At 46.2% G+C, this 14,030-nt stretch overlaps 1 protein-coding gene and 1 long non-coding RNA gene across 2 annotated transcripts in view; one reads left to right on the forward strand and one right to left on the reverse strand.

The window, feature by feature from the left end:
* The window catches only part of LOC142820529 (uncharacterized), a 90,204-nt gene that overhangs the window by 22,353 nt on the left and 53,821 nt on the right, over positions 1-14,030 (reverse strand). The window lies entirely within an intron of this gene.
* On the forward strand, positions 4,501-12,160 carry LOC142820528 (uncharacterized). Its single transcript, XR_012897751.2, has 3 exons — positions 4,501-4,614; positions 8,472-8,548; positions 12,042-12,160. It is a non-coding gene; the product is annotated as an uncharacterized LOC142820528 (long non-coding RNA).

Here is a 14,030-nt window from a genome sequence, read left to right on the forward strand (position 1 = left end):
TTTGACACAATCAACTCTGGATTAAACAAAGACTGTGAATGGCTTGCTAACTACAAAAGCAGCTTCTGTTCTCTTGGAATTCACACCTCCAGATCAGCTGCTAGAAGTGGGCCTCATCCTCCTTGATTGGATCCACCTGGTCATCTCCAGCCTGATCCTGGCCTGCATATTTATTCCTGCCTCTGGAAATTTCCACTACATGCATCTGACGAAGTGGGTCTTTGCCCGTGAAAGCTTATGCTCCTACACTTCAGTTAGTCTATAAGGTGCCACAGGACTCCTCGTCGCTTTCAATAAAGCATGTTTCCTATCATGTATTTTTCCAGCTTTGCTCCATTCATCTCTAAAAGCAAACAGGGTGAGGATGCGTGAAGACTACAAAATTAACAATATTCTACCTGGCTGAGATATTGACAAGGAAACAAAGTCCCTATGATGTTATCTGTGCCCCACTATCATGCAGATCACAACACAGACAGAAAGAAGGCCTATAATAGAATAAACTTAAAAAAACAACAAATAGTCTGGTAGCACTTTAAAGACTAACAAAGCATGTAGATGGTACCACAAGTTTTGGTGGGCACAGCCCACTTCTTCAGATGAGTCAGATAGAATTAGGCTATCTAGAGAGATTGTGGAATCCACATCCTTGGAGGTCTGTAAAAACAGGTTTCACATGCATCGAACTAGGTTTACTTAATAATGTTTCAGCATGAGTATTGGGAGTGTGTGGACTAGATGCTGCCTTGAGGTCTCTTTCAGCCCTACTTTTCTATGAAAGCAGCAACATGAGAAATGTGGCATGAAGTCCACAACATTCAAATGCCCACATATATCTAAGCACAGAACACACAACTCAACCAAACAGAAGTACTGTCAGCTGCTAGCAGGGGTAAGGAGCATGCTGTGAGCTGAGGGCATATCTGCAGCTCACCTATGTCTGTCCATTTTCTCATGCTGAGATTATGTATGATAACCAAGCAATCACACCTGAAGAGGGGCCTATCAGTACACACTATGAAAGGCAGACACTGCAGCTTTAAATGTTGTCAATGGATCTGCCATGTTAGAAGAGTTAATCCCCCCCACTCCTCCCAAACCCCTCTTAGCTACAGTGATGGGATAATTAGATGCGAGGGCTCAGCTCAGATGATGCTCCAGTTGCTTAGCAACTAATGGTTTCCATGGAAATGGCAAAGCACAGCCTTCAGAACAGTAAGTGAGCAGTGCAGCAGGCTAGGAGAGATGCCTTAAACTCTCCCACTGATCCGCTCCTCCAGAAACACTCAGAGGCCTTGAGGTATTAGGGAGAATGGGAAGGGGGTGCCTTAAAGACACAATATCCCTGTTTCAAGTTAGAGTAAAAAGGAGTATTTTCTGTTGTTATTTGCAGTGTTGCTGCAGCCAAATCGGTTCTAGGATACTAGAGAGATTAGAGGTGCACGGAAGGGGGCACATAATACCTTTTATTCAACCAATTTCTTTAGGTGAGACAAGCTTTCAAGCTACACCGAGCACTTCTTCAGGTTTGTGTAGCTCAAATATGTGCTTTCATCAACAAAAGTCAGTACAATGAAAAAAATATTACCTCACCTACCTTGCCTCTTTTGTAAAAAGGGATTTTCTAAGTAATGTTTAAAAGACATTCCACAGAGTCTCAGTGACTCCCTACTGAATAAAATTAATCTAAAGAAGTGGGTTGTGCCCACGAAAGCTCATGATACCATCTATATCTTTTGTTAGTCTTTCAGGTGCTGCTAGACTATTTGTTGTTTTTTAAGTTTATCCAGTTACAGACTAATTCGACTACCCCTCTGAAGCTTCCCTATTGAATGACAGTCCTCAACTCAGTGGGAGCTGTGCATCTGTGCCATCCTGTCTACCTCACACAAAAACTTTGAATGCTGACAGTCGTTCCCTAACATCTGGCTCTTACTGTACTTGAAGACTCAGAGTGTGAATTCTGGTTCCAGTTCATAGATATAGGAGCTGGGACATTAATCCACAAACTAATACATTTATGTGAGGAATGAACTCCAGACCTGTAATAAATATACTTGTCTCTTTAACAGAGACAATTTCATAAAGCTTAGACCAATTACAAACCAAATAGGTAAGAGGAAAAATTAAATGAGAAAAATTTGAATGATAACTGTGAATCACTTAAAAATAACTTACCAAATGCCCAAAAAGCCACATTCAACAAAGAAGGCCATACTGGTTAAAAAACTGACCAGATGTAAAGGGGAAAGTGAAGGCAGCTATAAAAACCATCTATAATAAATGGGAAAAAAGATAAGTTAAAAGGAATGAATATAAATCAGAAATCAGGAATTACAGCAAATTGCTAAGGAGAGCAAAGAGCTGCAAGGTGGAATCTATGACCAACACAGTTAAAGACGATAAGAAATATTTGTAAAGATATTAGAAATAAAAAAAAAATCTTGACAATTGTATTGGTCCATTACTAGAAGGAAATGGTAGAACTAACAATAATAACACAGAAGAGGCAGAACTGTTCAATAAATATATCTGTTCTGTATTTGGCAAAAAACAGCTTGTGAGAGGGTCCTTTCCCCTCCCTGGAGCTCCCAGCCCCTTTTCCTTTGTTTTAGTTTATTACACCTACACTTGGGCTTTGTTCAACGTGTTTATTGCTCACAATTCCAGGCCCACTCAGACCTCCCTGAGGCCCAAGCGCCTCTCGGAGCACTCTTCGCCTACCCAACGCGGGGCGGGGAGTAGGGGGACCCGGGCCTGCCCTCACCTCTGGGTCCCAGTCCAGGGCCCTGGGGAGGGGGAGATCTCCTTTTCTCCGCCTCCCGTGGTCAGTGGGGATGCCGCCTGAAACGCACTGACTCATGGGCCTAAAACCCTGCCCTTGGGCTTCTTCCTACTCACCCTCTTGTACTCCAGAGCTAATGCGTTACAACTCTACCGCATCCTGCTCCGGACCCTTTTCCCTGGAGGCATTCAGCCCACTGGAACCCAGACATTCTCTGGGCTCCTTTCTCCCCCCACCTGGGGTTGGCCCATTTTAAATCCCGTGCCCTCGTGGTTGCCCTGCCCCCACGGTGCATCCCCATCGGTGTCTCCACCCCTGCCCTGTGACACGATAGGCGGGTTCCCCCCACCGGTACCTGTGGGTGCTGGTGCGCCTGCGTCTACCCATGGCACCATTACCCTGCCAGCTTTTTCCCCAACCGCCAGAGCACCTGCGCCTAGGTGGGGCGCCATTTCCCAGCCAGCTTCTACCTCAGGCAGCATGTCCCGGGCTGCGTCTCTCAAGCGTGTGGACCCTGCCTAGCCGCCAGCGGTGCTCCCCAGGGAAGTTGGTGTTCCCGGGTGCTCCCCACCACGGGGGGGGGGGGGGAGAGCGTCAGTTTGAGGGTAAGGAGTCCGCCGGCACCATCACACAGCTATAATTTCATCATACAGTAATGAATGATGGGTCCACCTAGCTGCTATAGCAGCCTTCCACCTGGGTGAATGGGGCAGGTTAGTGTTTGTAAACACATTGGTCAAATGATTCCTCTAGGGTGTAGACAGGCTTTATCCACATGTAAGACAGCCACTGCCAACATGGCATCTTAATTTGGTCCTTACAAGGCTTATGAGCCCTCCCTTTGAACCAATAGTCACCTGCTGCTTGAAACACCTCTCGTGGAAGGTGGCATTCTTAGTGGCCATCACGTCGGCCAGAAGGGTATCAGAACTTAGGGCCTTCATCTCTGAGCCCCCATACACAGTATTTTTCAAGAATAAGGTTGGGCTTAGACCTCATCCATCATTCCTGCCAAAGGTAGTGTCGTATTTTTACGTCACATGATATCTACCTCCCCGTCTTCTTCCCTAAACCACATGCAACACCTAGGGTGTGTCTAGACTACATGCCTCCGTCGACGGAGGCATGTAGATTAGACAGACCGGCAGAGGGAAATGAAGCCGCGATTTAAATAATCGCGGCTTCATTTAAATTTACATGGCTGCCGCGCTGAGCCAACATACAGCTGATCAGCTGTATGTCGGCTCGCGCGCTAGTCTGGACGTTCCCCCTGTCGACATTAAAGCCCTTTGTCGGCAGCCCCGGTAAACCTCATTCCATGAGGAATAACGGGGCTGCCGACAAAGGGCTTTGATGTCTGCAGGGGAACGTCCAGACTAGCACGCGAGCCGACAAACAGCTGATCAGCTGTTTGTCGGCTCAGTGCGGCAGCCATGTAAATTTAAATGAAGCCGCGATTATTTTAAACGCGGCTTCATTTCCCTCTGCCGGTCTGTCTAATCTACATGCCTCCGTCGACGGAGGCATGTAGTCTAGACACACCCCAAGAGAACAGTCTCCACACTCCTTGGATGTAAGGAAAGCCTTAGCATCTTACATTGATAGGACAAGAGAATTTAGGAGATCACCACAACTTATCTCCATATCAGAGAGAATGAGGGGTCTTCTTGTGTCAGCTCAGTGCTTGTCCAAGTGGATAGCTGTCCATATCAGAGCCTGTTATGAGGCGGTGGGATAAGGAAAAAGCTCCAGAAATCCATTCATGTGGCACGCGCACACCTAGCTGGAATGGACATGAGCAACACATCTCAAAGAACAGCAGTTACAAGGTAAGTAACCATTTCTTTCTTCAAGTCTTTTGGAACTTTCCCAATCTTCCAAGACTGACTGAAAATCAGCTTTAATGACCCAGCGAGTTTCTCCTCTGAGGCTCCGGCTACACTGTAGCCTTCTTCTGGAAAAGCTTATGCAAATGAATTGCGGCGTGTACTATCACCGCACTTCATTTGCATAATTAATTAGCAGCCGCTTTTGTGCAAGAGGCTTTTGCGCAAAAAGGAGCTGTGTAGATGGCTCCTTTTTGCGCAAAAATCTCCTCTTACGCAAGAGCCGTTCTTTCTGAAAAAATGAGGAAGAACAGCTCTTGCAGAAGATGGGGTTTTTGCACAAAATGAAACCGTCTATACAGCTCCTTTTTATGCAAAAGCCTCTTGCGCAAAAGTGGCTGCTAATTAATTATGCAAATGAAATGCGGCGATATTCCATGCTGCACTTCATTTGCATAAGCTTTTCCAGAAGAAGGCTACAGTGTAGCCGGAGCCTTAGATGTAAGTTAACTGGACCTGCTGATTTTAAAAATGTCTGACTTTAATAGCTTCTGATGAACATTTTCCAGAAGAGATACTAGTAAAATTAAAAGAGTGGAATGAGGTGTAAAAGTTAACTCGAACTAAGGACTTAGTTCGAGTTAACGTTTGACTGTTGCATGTAGCCGCAGGCAGTTAGTTTGGACTAGTGGGATTTAAAAATGGCGCCCGGACGGGAAGATGCAAATAAAGCCCGGGATATTTAAATTCCGGGCTTCATTTGCAACTTCGAATGCCTACATTAGCCTCCCTAGTTTGAACTAGGTGACCAGTGTAGACATATCCTAAGATAAACAGAACTAGCAAATCATGACATGAAGATTGATGGGTTACATGAAATAATTTGCTCAAACCACCTTTGAGCTATGTATATTCATGTCCATGAATCCATTTCATAAAGCATGGTGGGGAGGGCTCCGTCACAGCAATGGTCACCATTCTGAACCTTACATTCCTCACAAAGGAGTTTAGATTCCTTAGGTCCAAAATGGGATGAAGGCTTCCCTTGGACTTGGGGATCAGGAAATACTGGGAGTAAAACACCTTCCCTTTGAAACCCATTGGAACAGGCTCTACGGCCCCCAATGCCAAAAGGTCCGATACCTCCTGCTCAAGCAGGGTCTCATGAGAGGGGTCCCTGAAGAGGGATGGGAAGGGAGGGTGGCTGGGCGGGTGGGACAGAAAGGGAATAGCATATCCCTTTTCTACCAGGCCAAGTACCCAATGATCTGAAGTAATTTTGGACCAGGCCAGGAGGAAATGGGATAGCCGGGACCCAAAGGATAGGGTTATAATGGAGGCTGGGGCACAGTCCTCGAGTGTGTTTTCAAAACAACGCCTTCAGTTCTTAGTTAGAGGGCTGGGTCAGTCCTCTTTCCAGGTCCAACCTAGACCTCCTACGTCTATTTCTGTTAGCATTGTCATTGAAGTTGCATCCCCTCTTCCTGCCTTGGTCTGGTCTGAAGGGTTGTTGGAAGGGCCTCTGGGCAGTCCTAGGGGCAGAGGGCTACATTGGAGGGCTGGGGTATGAATCCCCAGAGATTTGAGAGTGGCCTTAGAATCTTTTAAGGTGTGCAACCATGACTCAGTTTGCTCCGAAAATAGCCCCGTGCCCTCAAAAGGTAAGTCCTTTAAGGTGTTCTGGACTTCCGGAGGTATCCCCGATACCTGAAGCCAAGCGCTGCGCCTCATGACCACCCCCATAGCCATCGTTTGAGCTGCAGAGTTGGCAGCATCCAGTGCAGCCTAAAGTGCCGTGTGGGATACCATTCTACCCTCTTCTAGCAAAGTCCCAAATTCTTGTCTTTCCTCCTGGGGGAGGCAGTCCCTAAACTTGTCCACAGCTGATAGCATGTTATACACGTATCTGCTTAACATAACCTGTTGGTTTGCGATGCAGAGTTGAAGCCCTCCTGTTGTGGGGTCTTGCCTCTCCTTTTGACCTCCTGCTTGGACTACAAGCGAAGCTGGTATTGGATGGAGTAGAGGTGTTCATGACCTGTCTGAGGGATGAAGTAATGCCTCTGCACCCCTTTTTGGGTGGGAAGGATTGAAGCTAGGGTGTGCCATAGAATCTTAGCCAACTTGGACACTGTCTTATTCAGCGGCAGTGCCACCTTGGCTGGAGCGTGTGCTGTAAGAATGTCTACTAAGAGGTCCAGGTCCTCAGTCATCTCTTCAGTCTGCACCCCTAGGTTAGTTGCCAGCTGGTGAATCAAGTCCCTTGAGGGGGAAGGACCTGTTGATGCTTGGTGGTTATCAGTGGGGAGACTTGCAGAGCCGCTAGTTGGCATTTCACCAGCCTGGCCACCTCTGTGTAGGTCAAACGACCTGCCTGCGACTCTGGTGGTCTGGTCAGAGGGGTCGAAGATGGAGCAACCCTGGGCAGTGCTGGAGCCGAGGCTTGCCCCAATGGTTGCAGCCCCTGGGCCTGGTGGTATGCCCAGAGGGTCCAGAAGGGCCACCGTTGATGAGACTGCCATTGTGGTGGCCAGGATTGGAGGAAAGTCGGACTGTGACAGTGGGATCAGTAAGATGATCGAGACTGTGCCGGGATCTCAACCTGAACAAAGATGACCCTGAGCATGCTGACACAGCCTCTGACTCAGAAAAGTAGTCTGAAGCCGACCAGGGTGGTGCCATAGATGGTACCAGGGAGCAGTGGGATAACATGCATTGTGGATCTAGAGCAGGTGGTGCCAGTGGCAGCATCGGTGCCAGTTGATGTGCTAGTGGCTCCACAGGATAAGGCATTCCCATAGTCATTGGTGCTGGGACAAGCGGAGCCACCATCGGTGGTGCCAGGGTCAATAAGGTTCCTGGTGCCAGCAAGGTTGGTGCCAGTTGGACCTGCGGAACTGTATACACAGGCAGTACCGATGTGAACAGTACCAATGACAAATGTGGTACCGCAAGTGGTGCCAGTGTTGGTGCCAGTACTAGTATCAGTGGCAGTGTTGGTGCTGGTGTTAGTGTGGGTACCAGCGCTGGTGTTAGCATCGGCGCCATGGACTGGTGTGGCACTATGGTAGGAGGTGGGACTGGACCCAGCCTTGGTAAGGATGCCGCGCTTGGAGCTGGCTTTGGGTGCCCTGATGGTGCGCTTGACTCTGGTGCCGGAATTGGGGGCTGTTGACCCTTGTCCGCAACCAACCCCAATCCTGGGGCCAAGGTGAACTCCATCAGCTCCCGTGCTGCGTCGAAAGCCTCTGGCGTCGATGATTGATGGAGCTCCTCTATCTCCGGCTCAGACACTGAACCCTCTGTGTGCTTCCTGCTCAACCAGTGCCAGCGTGGCTTGGGAGCATCATGGTGAAGGCCCTCAGCCAGGTGCCCATCCTTATAGTGCACCTTCAGACCATGTCTTGCTGGGGACCTTCTCCTATGCTTTTTTCTCAAGTTCACCGGGGATTGAGATTGGTGCCTTGATGATGAAGGCCTCACTGGTGCCAGTTGTCTCAGTGCCACCGACGGTTCTCTGATGGATGCCGGTGTGCTGCAGACACTCGACTCCACTTCTGGTGCCACCAGCTGAAGAGCTGACTCCATTAAGAGGAGCTTCAGGTGGGAATCATGTCCCTGCTTTATTCTGGGCTTGAAACTCCTACAGATCTAGCAGCTGTCCATGTGGTGACCTTCTCCCAAGCTCTTCAGACAGGCGTCATATGGGTCGCCGCAGGGCATCAGCTACGTACACTTCAGACATGGTTTGAAGCCATGCGGCCCTGGCATTACCTCCCCTGAAGGGGAGAGAAGAAAAAAAGAGGGGGGAATCCCCACTGAGAGAGAATGCTAAACTAATTACAATGAACTATTTACAGGTACTAAACTAAGAGTTATGCAAACACTAAGGGAAGACCAACTAGATAGAGAAGCACTCCAGCTATCATCACAGGCGGTAAGAAGGAACTGAGGAGGTGGAGGGCCGGAAGGGGTACATATGCACTGGTATACCGGTGCCACTCCAGGGGGCTCCCTGGCTGGCCTGACTGGTACTGCTAAGGGAAAAAGCTCCGGAAATCCATGCATGCAGCGTGCACACTCCTAACTGGAATGGACATGTGCAAGTACTCAAAGAAGAAGTGAATGTTGTGCCAATTTTTAAAAAGGGTAAACAGGATGACATGAGTAATTACAGACTTGTCAGACTGACATCGATCCTGGGCAGGATAATGGACTCAGTTAATAAAGAATTAAAAGAGGGTAATCTAATTAATGTAAATTAACATGGGATTTTGGAAAAACAGATCCTGTCAAACTAACTTGATATCTTTTTTGATGATACTACAAGTTTAGTTGATAATGGTAATGACATTGGCATAATATCCTTAAGACTTCTGTAAAGTGCTTGACTTGGGTATCACACAACACTTCGATAAAAAAACCCTGAATGATATAAAATTAACATAGCACACATGTATTGCATAGATTACTAAACTGGATAAAGGGAAGTTACCTCGTGCAGTAATGACAGTTCTTTGAGGAGGTTGGGGGAGGGATCTGTTGTAACTGATACCCATTGTTGGTAAAACAGGTGCAAATGGTGGGAGAAGAGGTTCACATTGATTTGAGGCCCTAGTACTGGGGACCGGTCAGGCAGACCCCCAACCAACTTCTCAAAAATGCTGTTTCAACTAATGAGGGGGGCTGATGAATGGTTGTGAGGGAGCCACTTTTTCTGTGCTCTTCATCTGGAGCGACTTGTTAAAACCCCTCTGCTGTTGGCGAGTGTAGGGAAACTCTCTCTGCTGTTGGTATAGAATGTATTAACTGCAGTGGTAAGGCAGAGTGTACAGGTTTAGTGTGTGCAAAATTGTGCAGGAATCCTTGCTAGCATATAGGATATCATTCATTTTTGTGGCAAATAACTTGTCTTTGTCAAAGGGCAAGTCCTCCACCTTTCCCTGTAGCTCTTTTGGAACTCTGGAGACCTGGAGCCAGGAAGCCCTGCACATAACTATTGATGTCACCATTGCTCAAGCGGCAATATTGGCAACTTCCAGTGCCGAGTGGAACACAGTGTGGGTGATGGTATGGCCTTCCTGGATTATGGATTTCAGGACCGGATGCTTGTGGTACGGAAGATGCTCCATTAACTGCGCTAATTCTGAATACTAGTGATTGGCCAACAAGGTGGAGTAGTTAGTGATGAGGAGTTGAAGCATGGCCGAGGAGTACATTTTCTGGCCGAAGGGGTCCAGTCGCTTGTGGTCCTTATTGTGGGTCATGGTTTTGAACTGTGGCAACTTAGACCTATGGTGGGCAGCATCCACCACCAGTGAATTTGGCTGAGAGTAGGGGTGGCAGAAGCCTGGGTCTGTCAGATTTCATTGGAGGCCTCCATTATGGCTTTCTCGATGGGAAGCACTATTTTGGTGTGCAGTGTTGGCTGCAGAATTTTTAATAGCCAATGCTGTTTCTCCTGAACTTCCTGAAGAGGCACCTCTTGGTTCATAGCCATGTACTTGAACAGTTTCTGGAACTGCTTTAAATCATCAGCCTGAGACGGATCAGAAGGAATCACTTTCTCATCTGGAAAGGAGGACAATTGGTCTGTGACGTGTCTGGAGGATAAGGTTCATCCTCATCCATAATCTGGCCCGCCTCTGCCTACAAATCCTTGGTAACTGGGGCTACGTCTAGACTACATCCCTCTGTTGACAGAGGGATGCAAATCAAGCATGTTGAAATTGCTAATGAAGCAGGGATTTAAATATCCCGTGCTTCATTGGCATAAACATGGCCACCGCTTTTTTCAAAATGGAGCTTTTTTGGGGAAAAAAACAAACCCGTAGTCTAGATGCGGATCTATCGAAAATAAACCTTTTTTCGACAGAGCCTGTATTCCTCAAAAAATGAGGTTTACAGGATCTGTCAAAAAGGGTTTATTTTTGACAGATCCGGATCTAGACTGCTGTTTTTTCTGAAAAAGCTCAGTTTTGAAAAAAAGTGGTGGCCATGTTTATGCTAATGAAGCATGAGATATTTAAATCCCTGCTTCATTAGCAATTTCAATGTGCCTTATCTACATCTCTCTGTCGACAGAGAGGTGTAGTCTAGACACAGCCTGGGGGACTAGGGACTCGAGAGGATGGTGGAGGAAGTCTTTTGATGGGAATGCATGAGGTGATGGAATAGTGCCTTGAAGAAGCCTTGGGGTGTTATGGTGACCATTGTACTTGATTGTTCAATGGAGGATATGGCCAATATGCAAAACACGGGGGATGTTGCGAATAGTGTGGTCTGTGTCTGTGAAGAGTGGATTGAGATTAAATAGTGGAGGAGTGCTGCAAAGAGAATACACTCCTCTGATCATCATCAAATTTGCTGTGAGCCGAGACCACTGGCGATCTTGGTGAAGAAAGAGGTGATGGTGACAATTGCCTGGAAGCAGTACTGCAGGAATGAGTTGGTTCCGCAGCAAAAGCCAGCACCAGAGTGCCCTGATCTGATTTCCTGGGTGTGGAGCACCCGTGTGTTGCTGAATTGTCAGCTGGTGCTGTGGAGTGCATTGCCAATGGAGGTGGCATGGGTGCTGGCGGCGAAGAAGGAAGTTCCAGGCTGAGTGCTGTGTGCACAGCATTGGTGGATTCTGATTGTGCCGATGTTCTGGGCGGTTCCTGTGGTGCGGATGGAGCCATGGCTTTGTCTGGTTCCCATGTCTTAGCCAGCATTAGGGTCTATTAAGATGGGTGCCGACGAGTGCAAATGGTGGTAATTCAGTGCTGTGCCAGAAGCGAAATGGCCATGACCAGTGCCAGAGGTTCCCAGTTTGTCCCCTGCACTGGTTTGAGCCGATGTTGTGGCTGAAAGGGACCAAGCTGGGGAAACCTTCCTTTTGGCAGCTGACTGTGCTGCCGGGGAACTATTGCACTGTTTCTGGACCTTAGAAGACTCTGACTGGACTGATGAGTCCCAAGGCTTTGAAGGCTGTAGTGCCTTGTTAAAGAGGAGCATGTAAAGGTGCAGTTCCCTGGTGCTGAGGCTACAACAGTGTGTGCACTTTTGAGGAATGTGCAATTCTCCGAGGTAGTGAATACATAATACATGGCTGTTGGAGACTGTCATCAGGTCCTAACAAGTGTCGCGTTTCTTAAAGCAGGGGAACCCAGCACTGCAACTGCGAGTAGTGAAGTCTCTTGAAGTGCTATGTCCATCTCTCTTCTTCCTTTTCTTTGCTGTTGTTTTTTTTAAAAAAGGAGGTCGTATATCCATATGGTAACTGGGGAGAAAAAAAGAAAGGAAGAGAAGGAACAATTGAAGGGGGGGTTGTGGCCTCGACCCTTATCCCTGTTTGTTTGTTGTTGTTTTTTTGAGAAATAGAAACAAATGCTAAAACTGAGTGAAAAAACCCATAACAAATAACTAAACAATATTTCTATTCTGACTAGGCAAATGCTGATGTGGATGCTGAGCACTGTCTGCAACTGAGCGCAATAGCAAAGGAACTGAGGGGGGTCGGGCCACACGTCTGAGGCACAAAGGCGTGAAAACCCCAAGGCACCTACTGCTCTTGTGTGGCTCAACCAGCTACTGCTATGAAAAACTCCAATGTGTGGCACTGAGATGACCCGATGGATCACCCATGGAGACATCGCTTGAAGAACTGATAGGTCTCAAAATGTAACTGTAAACAGGGAATCATCATCAAATGGGTGTTTCCAGTGGGGTCCGGCCGGGATAAGTTCTTGGCCCTACACTATTTAATATTTTAATCAGAGACCTGGAAGAAAACAAAATCTTTACTAACAAAAATTGGGGGAGTAGTAAATAAGTAAGAGGACAAATAACTGATTCACAGATCAATCAATAAACAAACATTTTAATAGAGTTTTAATAAACATTTTAAACAATAAACATTTTAATAGAGTTAAATGTAAATATATACACCTAAGAACAAATATGTTTACAGGATGAATGACTCTAGCCTGGGAAGCAGTGACTTAGAAAAACACGTGGAGGTTGTGGTGGATTATTAGTGAACATGAGCTACTACTATGACACTGTGGTCAAAACACCTAACAAGATCCTAGGTGCATAAACAGAGGAATCTCAAATAGGAGTAGAGGAATATTATTTTACCTTTGTATTTGCCATTGATTTAACCACTACTGGAATACAGTATCGTGACCAGTTATTTTGCCCACAATTCAAGACAGGTTGATAAATAAGAGGGGGATCAGAGAAAAGCTGCACACATGAATAAAGGATTGGAAAATATACCTTATAGTAAAAACTTAAAAAACAACAACAGACTAGTAGCACATTAAAGACTAACAAAACATGTAGATGGTATCATGAGCTTTTGTGGGCACAGCCCACTTCTTCAGATGACAGGAGTATTAGAAGTCCAGATCCAAGAATAAATAAGGGAGGGGGGGGGCTAGAGGAAAAAATAGAAAAAAAGGAGAAAAAAAGGAGGGGAGGAAGAAAAAAAAGAGACAGTGAGTAGATAAACTTCAGAGGGGTAGCTGAATTAGTCTGTAACAGGGAAAACTGTAAAAAAACCCAAATAGTATAGTAGTAGCACCTTAAAGACTAAATAGTTACAAGAAGCTGATACGAACCATTAGCATATCCATTGGTTGGTTGGTAGGTTAAGTCATAGGATGTGGGAAACAGTGTGCAAGCCAGCCAATGTCTTTGTTCATACCATTTGTATAAGTATTAAACTTGTAAAAGAAGTTAAATTCCAATCCTTTTCTGTATATTTGGCTTGTGGAATTTGCCTGAAATAAAATGGTGACTTGGAGATCCATTAATGAGTGTCCAGGTAGAGCAAAGTGTTCTCCAACAGGTTTTTGTGTATTGCCTTTTTGGATATCTGATTTATGTCCATTAATTCTTTCCCGTAGAGACTGTCTAGTTTGGCCAATATACATGGCAGCGGGGCATTGTTGGCATTTAAAGGCATAGATCACATTGGTGGATGTGCAGTTAAATGAGCCTTGATTTGGTGACTGACCCAACCATACCAGGGTTGTGATGAATTCTCCACCAAGAATGTTAATATCAAGATTGGATTTTTTTTAGAACATGTCCTTTGAATTATTCTGGAGAAATTCTATTAACCTAGACACTGAATGTTGCCTCTTAGGGAGCTGGATTAGAGGCATTCAGCTCAATGCCAAGACAAAGAACAAGAAGTAATTTGAGCCAGATTCTCTAGCTCTGTAACACATAGGAAAGTGCCACCAATTCTGCATCAGTGAAAGCTGAGTTCAGATTTATTAACCACATCTTTCTGTAATGAGATTAAAAGTTTGGCTGACAAAGGTAATAGTGTTGATGGAATATATTTATGATGAATGATCACAATGGTCCCTGCTGGCTTTAGAATCTATGCCTAAATCCCTCTTGATCATAAGGGCATATGAAGG

The sequence above is a fragment of the Pelodiscus sinensis genome, chromosome 25, assembly GCF_052426305.1.
Source record: "Pelodiscus sinensis isolate ZL-2025 chromosome 25, ASM5242630v1, whole genome shotgun sequence".
NCBI classification, from domain to species: Eukaryota; Metazoa; Chordata; order Testudines; family Trionychidae; genus Pelodiscus; species Pelodiscus sinensis.